The 13,271-nt window shown below is 45.5% G+C and overlaps 1 long non-coding RNA gene across 1 annotated transcript in view; it reads right to left on the reverse strand.

The window, feature by feature from the left end:
• Positions 1-253: 253 nt before the first annotated feature.
• The window catches only part of LOC138297221 (uncharacterized), an 89,671-nt gene continuing 76,653 nt past the window's right edge, over positions 254-13,271 (reverse strand). The window contains exons 3-4 of the long non-coding RNA XR_011203941.1: positions 7,119-7,181; positions 254-317 (exon numbers count right to left, since the gene is read on the reverse strand). This is a non-coding gene — a long non-coding RNA (uncharacterized lncRNA). The remainder of the gene's footprint in view (positions 318-7,118; positions 7,182-13,271) is intronic.

Below are 13,271 nucleotides of genomic sequence, written 5' to 3' on the forward strand. Positions count from 1 at the left end.
TTGGGAATACCACCATGGTCATAATTTGGTGGTCTTCTCCGCCAGCCTGTTGGTGGGACAACCGCCAAACTCGTAATGACCCCCATAAACGCCGCTTCTGATGAAACTAACCAGAATCCCATGACCTGTTCAATCTAAGACATGGTGATTGTCAAGTGGTGAAGGGGAGAGCCTACCGAATCACAGAATCACCTGGGCACAGTCTAACAGACATTTGAGAGTAAAATATTAAGGAAATTCTACAAAACACTTACTAGTGGCCTCTTTCCTTCTTACAAGGTGCATGCCCAGTCCCGGTGGTCCAGGTTCCATTCTACCTAAAGGAAGAGAAGAGAAGAAGCCGGTAAAATACTGTTGTGCCCATCATACATATAAAATAAAAGGAGAAAGTATTATAACAAGAACACTATCGGGGTCATTCCTACCCTAGGGGACGGAGGATGCACCGCCAACAGGCTGGCGGTGCATCAAGGGCAATTCTTACCGCGGCAGTAAAGCCGCGGTCAGAAAAGGGAAACCAGCGGTTTCCCGCCGGTTTTCCCCTGCCCCTGTGAATCCTCCATGGCGGCGCTGCAAGCAGCGCCGCCATGGGGATTCCGACCCCCTTCCCGCCAGCCTGGTTCTGGCGGTTTTCACCGCCAGAACCAGGCTGGCGGGAACGGGTGTCATGGGGCCCCTGGGGGCCCCTGCAGTGCCCATGCCAATGGCATGGGCACTGCAGGGGCCCCCTAACAGGGCCCCACATTGATTTTCAGTGTCTGCCTAGCAGACACTGAAAATCGCGACGGGTGCAACTGCACCCGTCGCATACCAGCAACTCCGCCGGCTCCATTCGGAGCCGGCTTCCTCGTTGCTGGTGCTTTCCCGCTGGGCGGGCGGGCGGTCTTTTGGCGGTCGCCCGCCAGCCCAGCGGGAAAGTCAGAATGACCGCGGCGGTCTTTTGACCGCGGTACGGTCTTCTGGCGGTTCCCGCTTGGCGGGCAATCAGGCCCTATATCCCACTCACATAACACGTGGTGGAAAATGCAGACAAATTTCCATTGATACAGAATGGAAGGCATAATATACCAGCTAACAGAGGGCCAGAAGAAGCTCGGATGGGCTCTTGAACAACATATGGACTCTGCTAAAGCAGACAGACGGTCGATCCTGCATGCTTTGAAATTACATGGAGAGAACCTACATAGGGTAGCCGAAGATCAACACCAACTCACCACTAGCCTCTCTAATATTATTCTCCATACTCAATCAGTTTGGGTGTGGCCCTACAGAAATATGCAAATGGAGAAGACCCTGACGCATTACTATTAAGTTTCAAAAGAGTTGCAAGTGCCAGTGGCTGGCCACAAGGGAAATGGCGTTTCTTTCTCGCCCCCATTTTGACAGGGAAGCCCAAGCAGCTTATCAATTTGCAAAACCCCATGGGAACACCCCATATGCTGAGAGAACAAGGGTGTCGTATTGGACCATTTAGGCATATATGCAAAGTCCTATTGCGTACATTTAGTAAAGAAAGGGGATCATCTGTAAATAATCCCCAAGCCCTGGTTTTTAAACTAAAAATGGCCGTGGACAAGTGGTTAAAGCCAGCAAACAGCATAAAAGAAGAAATAATGAATCAAATACAGCTTGAGCAGTTTTTAGAGGCCTTACATTTGGCTACCCAGAAATGGTTTAGACAATATACATATCTTACCCTAGAAAAGGCAGTTGAAATGGCTGCCACGTTTTTCTGCGCACAACCTCGTCTGTACCCATGGGCAATGGAGAGAAACCATTATAACATACCTTCATCCGGAGGGAAGAATGAGAGAAAACTGAACAAAAAATCCACCAAAGCCACAAAAAAGAAAAGTATCAGAACTGAACACTTAATACTGAGGGGACCTCAATGCTTTGATTGTGGAGAGTGGGGCCATATTGCTTGGGCATGTCCCCATAAAAAACAGCACTGAGAAACCCATGGAGGTTGTTAGAAATCCGTTGGCAGTGGTTTGCACCCTGTCCAAGTATGGCCCCTCACTCTAGTCAGGGTAACGGAGTCACACAGCTATGATAAACCCTGTTCACTCCCTTGGTTGCTTGACGCGAGCAGTCTGGCTTATCTCAGAGGCAATGTGTAAAGTATTTGTACACACACACAGAAACACACACAGTAACACAGTGAAAACACTTCAAAAGGACTCCACACCAGTTTTGAAAAATAGTCAATATTTATCTGAGTAAAACAAGACCAAAACAACAAACATTCAACATAAGTAAAGATACACATTTTCAAACATTCGGGGGGTCATTATGAACACGGCGGTGTTTACCGCCGTGTTCATGCTGGAGGTCATTTTACTGACCGCCAGCCCCCTCGAGATCCCGCCCGCTGCATTTTGAACATTCTGCTGGGCCGGGACATTGGAGCCGCCGTCAATGCCGATGTGCGGCGGTGCAGGAGCAGCCGTCGCGCAGATTACTGCCCGTAAATTGGGCAGTGACCTGCGTGACATGGCACTGCACGGGAGCCCCTCCACTGCCCAGGGGGGCCCTGGAGCACCCCTTCCGCCAGCCTTTCCTTTGCGGGGGAACCCGCCAGGGAAAGGCTGGAGGAAAAGGGATTATTATCCGGAGGGCAGTGCTGCTTGCAGCTCTGCCCTGTCAGATAATGGTTTCCGGCACTCAGGACTCACGCTGTGGCGGGACTTTGGAGGTGCTGCAGTGGCATCAGGACTGTGGCGTCAGCCGTAGGTGTTGCACACAGTGGGGACCGATGCAGGCAGTGGCCGGAGTCCGACAGCAAAGCTGGTTCCGAAGCCACTCTGGAGTTGTTGTATTTGTTTTTTTCTTGATTGCCCCAGAACTCACTCCCGAGGGCACAGGAACAGGGTTTGGCACCACTTGGCAAGTCAGGACTCTCAGCAATAGAGCCCAGATGCTGTCAGATGAAGTTTTTTGATGTCCCTTAGACTTGTAACAGGACGCAAGCATAGTCCAAGCTCTTGGAGAAGCTTTGGAAGCATGAGCCAAAAAGCAAACTCCAGTCCTTTCACTTTCAGGACAGAAGCAGCATGCAGCATGCCAGCACAGCAAAACAACAGGCAGAGTGGCAGTCCCTCTTCCAGCACCTAGCTCTTCTTCCTGGCAGAATGTCCTCAGTCCAAAAGGATTCTAACTATAGGGGGTCAGAGATCCAGAACTTATACCCATTTCTGTCTTTGAAGTAGGCAAACTTCAAAGAAAAGTCTTTGTAGTGCACAAGTTCCTATCTTTCCCTGCCCCGGCCACCAGACACAACCTAGGGGGTTGTAGACTGCTTTGTGTGAGGGCAGGAACAGCCCTATTCAGGTGCGGGTGTCAGCTCCTCCCACCATTCTAGCTCGGGAAGACCCATCAGCCTGGTGGTGGGCCATCAGGATATGCAGGGCACACCTCAGCTCTCTTTGTGTGACTGTGTAAAATGAATGCACAAACAGCCTAACTGTCATCCTGACCCAGTTGTGTATTCCACAGATAGGCGGAGGCACAGAATGGTTAAGCAAGAAAATTCCCACTTTCTAAAAGTAGCATTTTCAAACCTACAATTCAAAAAACAAATTTAAAAAACATGTATTTTTAAATTGAGAGTTCAGAGACCCTCAAACTCCATATTTCCATGTGCTCCCAGCGGGAAATTACACTTAAAAGATATTTCAAGGCAATCCCCATGTTACCCTATGGGAGCGACAGGTCTTGCAGTAGTGAAAACCAGGACATACCTATGGGGCAGGCTTTGGCCGACTTTAGGGGTGACTTACATGTAGTAAAAGGTAAGATTTGGGCCTGGCAAGTGGGTGCACTTGTTGGTCGACATGGCAGTTTAAAACTGCACACACAGGCACTGCAATAGCAGGCCTGAGACATGTTTGCAGGGCTACTCATGTGGGCGGCACAATCAGTGATGCAGGCCCACTAGTAGCATTTGATTTACAAGCCCTGGGCACCTCTAATGCACTTTACTAGGGACTTACTAGTAAATCAAATATGCCAATCATGGAACAGCCAATTACTCATGCAATTTACACAGCGATCACTTGCACTTTAGCACTGGTCAGCAGTGATAAAGTGCCCAGAGTACCAAAACCAGTAAAAACAAAGTCAAGCACACAGTCAAAACATAGGAAGCAGAGGCAAAAAAGACAGGGAAGACCACACCAAGGATGCCAGGTCTAACACCCCCACAAACAGACGGCTTAGTTGAGAGGTATAATGGTACTCTTAAACTTACCCTAAAATAAAGCTTATAGGAGAAGAGAAAAATTGGGACCAGCTTTTACCATTAGCTCTCTAAATCATGGGGGGAGAAGTACAAAGCATGCTATGGTGCTCTTCATTCAAACTGTTGTATGTAGACAACCCCGTAGTATCCTTGAGATGACATAAGAGTCATGGGAAAAAGATTCTGGAGATGAGGCCAAAGAGCTATTAGAGTATAACAAAGACTTAAGGTTCAGGACTGGTCATAATTTAGCTCATGACAATCTGGAGAAAAATCAAAGCAGGCAAAAATATATTTACGATTGAGGGAAAAAATGGTGGGAATATCAAGTAAATGATTGGGTGCTGATCATTTTGCCAACATCCAACAAAAAGACTAAGGCAGAGTGGAAAGACCAATATGAAAGTGTTGCTAAAACAGGTAAAGTCATGTATAATCTTCAAATGGCCCCTAGAAAACAGCAGAATTATCACATAAATCTTCTTATGAAATGGCTGGAGCTCTTCCAAAACAAATACAAATAGCCCAACCCTCGACCCCTCAAGCTAACACTCTCGACCAATTGGTTATAAATGATGCCCTAACCAAAGAACAAAGAGACGCCCTCCTTATGGTCCTTCAACCTTTTTCTTCCTTATTCTCAGACCTTCCGGGACACACACATTTGACTGAACATGCCATCCAAACTCAACCAGGGGTTGTTATCTAACAGAAACCATACAGAGTCCTGGCAGCTAGAAGGGAAGCCAATTGTATTGGTACCAAAACAAGATGGCTGAATCCAAATCTCTATTGACTTTAGGGGCGTCAATAGTGTTTCCAAATTTGATGCCTACCCAGAATCGATGAACTAATCAAGAAGCTAGGAGAAGCCTAGTTCATTAACACCTTTGATCTTACCAAGGGGTATTGGCAGGTTCCCCTTTGGAAGGAAAACCAAGAAAATGCAGCTTTCTCTACTCCGGATGGATTGTTGAATTCAGGGTACCTCCATTGGGTCTTCATGGGGCCCCAGCCACTTTTTAGAGGCTAATGAATACAGTCTTACAGAAACATAAGGCTTATTCATCATCTTGTCCTGATGACTTTGTCATTTTTAGCCTGACTTGGGAACAACATCTCTCCCATATACATGATTTTCTATTGGAGTTACAACACGCCAACTGCACATTAATGCAAAGAAATCCAGAGTCAAGTATAGGAAGGTTAAATATCTCGGGTACAACGTAGGGAACGGATTAATAGAGCACCAGGAAAAAAAGGTATGAGCTATCCTAGATGCCACTCTACCTAGGACAAAAAAAAGAAGTACAAGCCTTCCTAGGTCTTCTTGGCTATTATCAGAGATGTATACCACTATATTCTGATATTGCAGGACCCTTGACAGACCTTTTAAAGAAAGGAACGACAAAGCAGGAATTCGAGAAAGCCTCCCAGAAAGACCAGGAAACCTTCCAATTGCTCAAACGGGCTCTTACTACTAGTCCTATTCTTACTTCTCAGGATTTTAGTAAGATCTTTATCCTACAAACAGATGCTTCCAAAGTGGGAAGAGGGGCTATGTTATCTAGGATTAACAAGGACGTATTAGAGGTTCTCATTTTGTTCATTAATCATAAGTTTTTCCTCAGGAACAAAGGTACCCAGTTATAGCGAAAGACTGTCTGGCAATTAAGGCGGCTGTAGATAAACTACTCTACTATTTGGAGGGGATCCCTTTATTCTGTATACAGATCATGCACCTTTGACTTAGATGAGTTGTAATAAAGGTAATAACTCCAGAGTACTTCAATGTTTTTTGTCCTTACAACCCTTTCAGTTTGAGGTATGACCTGGAAAAGGGCAAGAGAACGATAACGCTGACTTCCTTTCTTGTCTACCTCTTTTCCCCCACACAGGAAAATCCCAGGGAATGGGTGTGGCAGGGAGGAGCAAGTGGCAAGGGGAAAGATGAAGATGAGGAAAATTGAATTCCCTGGCATCTCCATTTGAATTTCATCCTGCCTCTTGACTCTCCTGTCCTCTGTTTGCAGCCCACCACAAGAAATCAATCAACCGGGACAGTGATGGCTGACACTGATTTTCATCCCCGTGAATGGGAGCAATACAGGTCCCAGCAACTTAAACTTAACAAGTGCGGTCTCTTAACAAGGACACCACTGAAAGCCACATGGGACAAACCTCAATCAATGAAAGGCCGACTTCCCAACCAGACGCCAACAACAGGTAAGTGAGGAGCATCCAAAATGGAGGTTGTGAAGGAGAGGAGAGCTAAAACACAGAAAATAAGGAAGACGCCGTCCTGCAAATGGCATTGGAGAGAGACAAGACGTGCTCCTGAAGAAGTGGAGAACCCAAACAAGCCAGAGGGCCACCGGAGAAGTGAAGCGCCCACCCCGCTCCTGGAGGAGTGTGGCTTTCCCAGGTACACAGTTGTCTCCTGGAGAAATTCTACAAAGGGAATTCTGGAACATGAGGCGGCTGGTTAAGTCAGGTGTAAAAGACCTTCACCGCATGTATGTTTAGATAGTACAATAATTAATGTGAAGTAATTCATATTCAACATACCTTTGCACTAACAACCATGGTGTCATTTTCTTTATTCTCCACATTCATATTTTGTGATGACAACTTTTCTACAACATACCACAAGATATTGGATGTGACCTAAGTTCAATTCTCCTCCCCCCCAATGTTAATGCATGCAACTCTTATTCGGGGACGACAACTTACTAAAATATTCTGGTGACACTAACCAAAATCCCTTGAGCTGTTGAATCTAAGACTTGGTGATTGTCAAGTGGTGAAGGAGAGAGCTAACTGAATCACTGAATCTAATAAACTCTCCTTAGGAGAAATTCTACAAAACACTTACCAGTGTCCTTTTTCCTTCTATCGAGGCGCATGTCCAGTACCAGTGGCCCAGGCTCTATTGTGCCTGAAGGAAGAGGAGAGGAGAAACTGTTAAAATACTATTCTGCCTATCATAATTTTAAAATAAAAGGAGAAAGTATTATCACAAGAACATTGTATCATGCTTACTATATCCCGCTCACATAAGAACCATATTATATGTATACCCGTTTTAAATTTTGCAGAGATGTTTCTTGTGGATTCTAGTATCAGTTGGGGAGACACAGAATGACCAAAGATCATGGTCTTTTGATAAGATTCACTAGCACCCTCTATGGAATCCTCAGAATGGCTCAGTCAATCAATGCTCTCACTAAATGCATTTGTAAGCCTGCATTATAAGTTCAATTAGAGAGTAAAGAAAGAACATGAAGCATACAGCTTGACTTACAGTGGTACTTGCAGCCTTGCAGCCTTATTATTTTCCACACACTGTCTGCCAGCAGCAATAAATCTATCTTCATAAGCGCAAGGCAAACTAATTGCAGTGAACTGTGGGTGTGGTATGGCTTAATTACCACTGTATATGGAATGCTGAGATTGTGTCAGCCAATCAGAGTGCTTAACAACAACTACTGTTGTTTGCCTGCATTTCAGTTTCTGTGGCAGACAATTAGACAGAGACAGCAGGAGTGCTTAGGTTGAGCACAGCAGCGTGCAAGTGTGCTTTTCCGACATGTTGGTATGTATCTGGGCTTTTAACAATGCCCACCTCACACCCATTACTACCACTCGTTCATGGGCTTGCCTTTCAAAAATCCTTTGATGACATTGATAAATGGTTTATGTTTCTCCCTCCTTGGGGAGGTTTTACAACTGCCTTGGCCAATGCCCCTGTTACATGAATAATTGCACTTTTGCTGATAAGTGTGACTGCGAGCGAACTTCTTTTTCCTTTTGTGTGTCTCTTCACACTGATGATCAAGGAGGCTGTGGCGCTGTGAATCAGCTCGCTTATGTGAAACTGTTTTACTCTTAATTTTCAACTTATGTGGCAAGAAAAGTCTGGTTAGGAGTTTACAACGCTAATCGCTTTAACTCGAGCAAATGTGAGACCCATTCCATTGCAAATGCTTGTTTTGCCTGTGATCGGTGAGATTAGGGGGCAGATGCAAATAGCATTATTGTCCGCAGCGTTAAAAGCTGTTCTGAGCCAAGATGTGGACATGGGTCCATCTTATGTTAGGGGATTCCCTTCAAAGTACAACGAGTCTCATTCTATTCTGATGCCCCTCGTCTCAGATGACTGCCATAACATGAGACTCATGGCGCTGATGCATTGCCAGAAGTCAGTAGCCGGAGGGCAGAGGGAGCCACAGCATCCAGTGCCACATATCTTGCTCCCTCCTTATTTATAGGAGCTCTGTAGCACCATCCTTTGAACGATAGCTGCATTCCCACAATTCTTTGCAGGATATGCAATGGATTTATTCCTTCAATTACTAAATAGATTGCAAAAATGCATTTTCCTTTTAGTATTCTATTGTGGTCGCCCTTTGTAGAGTGACCATTTGTATTGATTGAATGAATATATTCTTGCAGATCTGCTCTTTACTGATTTAGCACTTCGGTTTGGTTCACTTGTGTGCAGAGGTGTCGGAGGCTGTTCTGGTATGCAGACTCTGGCACAGGGTGCTTCTGGGCCCTCCCATCTGCTTGGTCTCAGTGTCTGCTCTGCCTGAGCCCCCTCTGCTGCAAGCCTCTGCACCTGACTCTGTCTCACACCCATGGAAATAGATACCGTAGCAGCTGCCACTGATAATTCTTCCCTACAGCCGCCGTCAGCTGCCACGCTTTACTTATACAGTGCAGGGCGATACTATGGAATACAACACTACTATGCAATACTGTGCAGTGCAACAGTACTATGCAATGCGACAATACTATGCAATACTGTGCAATGCACCAGTACTATGCAATGCAACAATAAACACCATGCAATACTCTGCAATCCTCCAGTACCATGCAATGCAACAATACTGTGCAACACAACAATACTATGCAATACTGCGCAATTCACCAGTACTATGCAATGCAACAATATTATGCAATACTGTGCAATGCACCAGTACCATGTAATGCAACAATACTATGCAACACAACAATACTGTGCAATACAGTGCAATTCACCAGTGCTATGCAATGCAACAATACTATGGAATACTGTGCAATGCACAAGTACCATGCAATGCAACAATATTATGCAACACAACAATACCATGCAATACAACAGTACTATGAAATGCAACAATACTATGCAATACTCTGCAATCCACCAGAACTATGCACAGCAACAATACTATGCAACACAACAATACTATGCAATGCTGTGCAATGCAAAAGTACTATGCAATTCAACAATGCTATGCAATACTGTGCAATGCAACAATACTATGCAATACTTTGCAATGCAACAATAATATGCAATGCAACAATACTATGCAATACTTTGCAGCACAACAATACTATGCAACGCAATAACACTATGAAATACTTTGCAATGCATCAAGTCTATGCAATGCAACAATACTATGCAGTACCCTCAATGTAACAATGTTATGCAATACAACAATACTATGAAAAACTAGGCAATGCAACAATACTATGCAATACTGTGGAATGCAACCGTACTATGCAATGCAACAATACTATGCCGTACTTTGCAATACAACAATACTATACAATGTAACAATATTATGCAGTGCAATATTAAATAACAATACAGCACAGTGAAATGCAATACTATGCCAGACAATCACACTATTCAATGCAACAGTTATATGCAATGCAAGACAATACAGCATTATAAAATACTATACAATTCTGAGTTATTCAATAATATGCAACCATACTTTAACATTCAATACTACACATTGAAATGTGACTATGCAATCCAACAATATCATGTGCTGCAACACTGTGCAATGCAACAGCTCTATACAATGCAACAATACTATGAAACACAATACAGTGCAGTACAGCGAAACACACAAAAAAATACTCACCACTAGCCTGGGTGTAATACTTGCATTGCACTATTATTTGGTGCCATTTTTATAACACCAGTACGTCTGTATTAGCTTGTAGGATTGATGCAACCTGTCTGCATCCACTCACCCATTTGTTCATGCATCATCCTGTCCTGCTTTCATACACTCACATACATCAATGCACTCACCCATTTATGCCCTTACCCATTAATCATCATGGCTTTGGTCATGGGGGTTCTGTGAGTTCAAAGTAACAAAGTAATGATTGGTCTAATCAGTCTGAGATAAAGACGTCATAAATATGTGTATATGGCAGTGCAGATTTCAAGCCTGTACCATTTATAAAAGGTGTTTTTTAAATCACTACATGTTTCACTGAGGGCTGCAAAGGTAAAGCAGAATGCTGAGTAGGTGAGTGAATCGGAAGATGGACAAGTGATAAATCATGTTCAGAATTTTTCTATCACAGTCTTATCTGTGTTTAGTTCAGGAAAAGTCAAGTCTGAATAGTTCAGTTTTCAAAATGTTCCTAAAAAGGATTTCTTTTTTGTTGTTTCAATGGCAAGGCTTAAACTCTTTTCAAGAAGGGGCCAGTGAACGAGGAAGGCTCCTCCCCCGGTAGGTGGTGTATTCTCTTTATGTAACACCTTGAAGAGCTCTAGAAGCAGGGAAAAAATGCATTAAAGGCAGTGCTTAGTTTGAGCAGGTGGTCGCCGGTGGAGTCTCGTGACATCCAGTTTTGGTGACTGGAACTTTGTTTTACTTTAACTCAATATAGACGTACTGTTCCAGGAAAACAAACTCGTTACTATGAAGTAGGATAGGAGTCTTAACGGTCCCCTAACAAATTGGTCTTGCAGGAACAGTAGCCCTCACTCACCAATAGGTAACATGCTTCATCATACGGCCATGCTCTTCATCAGCCCGGCACTGCAATGCCTGACGGGCCCTGCTCGAGGGCTCTTTGCAGAGATCTTTTAAAGAACAAATGCCGGAAACAAATGGGTTTGAGAGGGGCTGCAGCAAAAACAGTTCAAATTGACTATGGGTGCCCAAGATAAATATCTGTAATGTAGTCTGATACCCATGCCAAGGTTTTTTTTTTAAATTGGAACGCTCAGAGTCTAATGGTCTGATTCCCTGTCAAAAAAATAAAAATGTGTCTACTGCTCAATTCAGGAGTGTAAATATTGAAGGACTGTGTGTGGGAAATCCCTACACTACAGAATTATTGATCTCAGTCAACATGTCTCTCACCTCAAAGCAGTCTCACGGATCTTGTGTCAATTCATCAGGAGTCATTTTCAAGCCTAACCTTCACTAAGAGAATAAATAAAAATACTCTATAATAATATGTTGTGTAAGAAGTCACTAAAATCTTACACAGAGATTGAGAACTTCTGAGTCAGGGGACCTAATTCAAACACAAACAAAGACAAATACAGATAAGTTAAGATCAATATTGAATAAAACATTTATTTGTGTGCACACCTATTGCCAGAGAAACAAGGGTTTGTGGCGTATGATGAAACTGCAAGCCATATTCATGCACTTTGTGAGAAAAACAAAGTGTATTAATTCTTAAAACAGAGGGCGGCATCCCAACCCTGAGTCGTTCCTACCCTCCTAGATAAGGTATCTGAGTCCCTTGGGGATATCATCGATGCTGGCTGCTCCTCTATTTAGATAATATAACAAGCATAGTTGTAAAGAAAACATGAGGATAAAGTTTTGAGTGCTCTCAGGTCCACATGTCTTGACTTTGTTTTCCTCAACAAACTTTGTTACAGATCAATGGAGAGAAAAACTCAAAAAGAGGTGGGAGAAAGAGGAAGCGAAAGGTGGAAAAACAGTGATAAATTGAGAAAGCAATGATGAAAAAGAACCTACAGGAGTGAGGGATAGAGGCAGGGAGTGTCTGGTTGTGAAGTAAAGAGGCATGACTATGCAGCTTTGGTATTCAACAGCCTGACCTGTGATAGCGACGGCTACAGACCTCTGAACAAAACTGTGCGCCCAGAGTGCTTCATCCTGGTAAGGACAGACAGAGTGGATGCTGTTCTCCACTGGTTCTGGAGGGGGACTGGTGCCCAGAGTGCATCACTCTCCCCGTGACGTTCCCAGTTCCGTCACTGCCCCTGCCGCACATGGGCTAGTGGTGCTTGAGTTGGCGGTGCTTGCCCTGTTCAGCGGTGCTTGCCATGGCGGTCTGTGCCCTGTTCAGAGGTGCTTGGCCTGTTCAGTGGTGCTTGCCATGGCGGTCTGTGCCCTGTTCAGCAGTGCTTGCCCTGTTCAGCGGTGCTTGTCCTGTTCAGCGGTGCTTGCCATGGCGGTCTATGCCCTGTTCAGCGGTGCTTGGCCTGTTCAGCGGTGCTTGCAATGGCGGTCTGTGCCCTGTTCAGCGGTGCTTGTCTTGTTCAGCGGTGCTTGCCATGGCGGTCTGTGCCCTGTTAAGCGGTGCTTGCCATGGCGGTCCTTCATTGCCCAGCGGGGCTGTGGCTGCCAGGGCCCTCCTGGGCACTGACTCTGGCGGTGGCCTCCTGGCCACTGACGATCGGGCTGCCCTCCTGGGCACTGACTCTGGCGGTGGCCTCCTGGCCACTGACGATGGGGCTGGCGGTGGCCTCCTGGGCAGCGGGGATGATGGCGGTCTTCTCCGCCGTGCTGCTCTTCCCAGACTTTGGCGATTTCTTCTGCCCCTTCACCACCTTGGGAGGAGTCACAGCTGAGTGGACACTCCCCCCGGGACCCTTGTGAGCGGCTTTGCCTGCTGGAGTCTTCCCCCTCTCCCGCCGGGCACTGTCCAACTTTTGGTGCTTCACAGGGGGGGGACTGGCTGTGCTGTGGCTCCGTGTCACACTGGCTGCCCTGGTGCCCTCCACATACCTCTAACAGGCACCACTGGTACCGGCGATTTTTTGGCTGAGGTGCTAGTACGGGACCTATGAATTGGAGGGGGGGTGGTGGGAAAGAGGTCAAGCTTGCTCAGGAAAAGTTTCTTAGGAACACTGGGACGGGTAGCTGGAGGGGGTCTGGGAGTGGAGAAGGAGGAGGTGGTTGTAGGAGGTGTAACTTTTGTGGCTTTGGGTGCAGGTGCATGCGCTGGAGGCTGTCGTGAGGTGGAT

Source organism: Pleurodeles waltl, chromosome 5 (assembly GCF_031143425.1).
Source record: "Pleurodeles waltl isolate 20211129_DDA chromosome 5, aPleWal1.hap1.20221129, whole genome shotgun sequence".
In the NCBI taxonomy this organism is placed as follows: domain Eukaryota; kingdom Metazoa; phylum Chordata; class Amphibia; order Caudata; family Salamandridae; genus Pleurodeles; species Pleurodeles waltl.